Raw genomic sequence first — 1431 nt, 5'->3', positions numbered from 1 at the left:
CGTATCCTCCCATTCACCCCTAGAAGGAGGCTCCAGCAGGGCAATCACGGCAGTTTCCTACCGGCTACCGCCCCTGTGTTCCCCCAATTAAGTCTTTGGGAATTCTTGCCATAGGCTAGTAATCCACCAAATCCTTCTTAGCTGCCTCGGGACATCGCTAGAAATCCCAATGCAGGCTGTTCAGACTTCGCACAGTTAAGTGCCGCCCTTGTGCACTCGTCCTGGCGTGGGGTGCGGTCTTGCGACGCCGGCTCCACCTCCTAGACTAATCCACTTGGCTCTTCATCGGCTTTCCCCGAAGGTTCACGCCTGATGTCACTGCTCTTTCGAGCTGCTTCATCTGTGTTTCGCACGGAGGCCCGTCCTGAGGGAAATGGAGAGTGTACTGGTTTCTTTGTTTTTTTCACTCTGTTCCTATTTTTTCTTTCTATCTATTTCCAATTTCTTCGAGTAGTTGGATTTCCTTTTCGCGGATACCATAATAACTCTAATTACTATCTACTTTTCAATCATAGATAGCTACCCTAAAATATAATATTCTTCTAATTATTCATTTATCCACCACAAAACACTTTACTTTACTCTCTTTTCATCCTTCCATTACCCTACCCCGTTCTTCTGCCCTTCCTTTTACCCATTCTCCTGCTCTCTCCCATATCCTGATAATTCTCCCTTGCCAATTAATGCTGCCACTCTTGTTCGCGATCCTCCACTTTCCGGATTCTGCCGCTCTCTTGTCTTTGTTCCAAAAAAGTTTTTTCCCTCATTTTTCAAATTACCCGCTACTAAGCGCTAAGAATTCGTCAATCGACGCTCCTTTCACTTCCAAAAATGTCAAGTCGCACAACGTCGATCGACTCCTCCTCCTTTTTTCCATTTTACATTCAATTTAAAGCTCGTCCTTATTTACTCGTATTGCTCTACTTTATTAACTAACTACTTCATACCTCATCGCTCTATCTCCTTCATCTCTTTCTTACTCTTCCAACCCTTTTCTCGTTCACCAAAAATATAATTTTCTTTTTTTTCTTCACGCGTTTCTTTTTTTCACCCATCTCATTATTCTCATTCCTGTTTCTATTTATGGCTCGTTCTTCTTTCTCGTCTTCAAATTATCTCTCCTTTTTCGGTACTCTCCCCATCCCCACTTCTTGTTCCATACTATCCAGCTATCCTCTCTCTCCTTTAGATCGCTCTATTTCATCCAATATCCAGCCCTTTTCCACCAAACTAACTCCTAAATTGTACTCCTCTAGTAATCTACCAATATATCCCAATTTCCAAACCTCTAAACTCACTTCTACTCTAAATACTCTCATTTTACCTCCTTCTACATCCTAAAGCCTCACTTCTATTACCCTTGACTTCTTCTTCTCTACTTTCTCTTACTTCTAATTTCTATTACCACCATCCTACTCTTCTACTATTCTC

The sequence above is a fragment of the Brettanomyces bruxellensis genome, chromosome 1 (assembly GCF_011074885.1).
Source record: "Brettanomyces bruxellensis chromosome 1, complete sequence".
Taxonomy (NCBI): domain Eukaryota; kingdom Fungi; phylum Ascomycota; class Pichiomycetes; order Pichiales; family Pichiaceae; genus Brettanomyces; species Brettanomyces bruxellensis.
The sequence above is the reverse complement of the archived record's forward strand: the minus strand, read 5'-3'. Positions refer to the sequence as shown.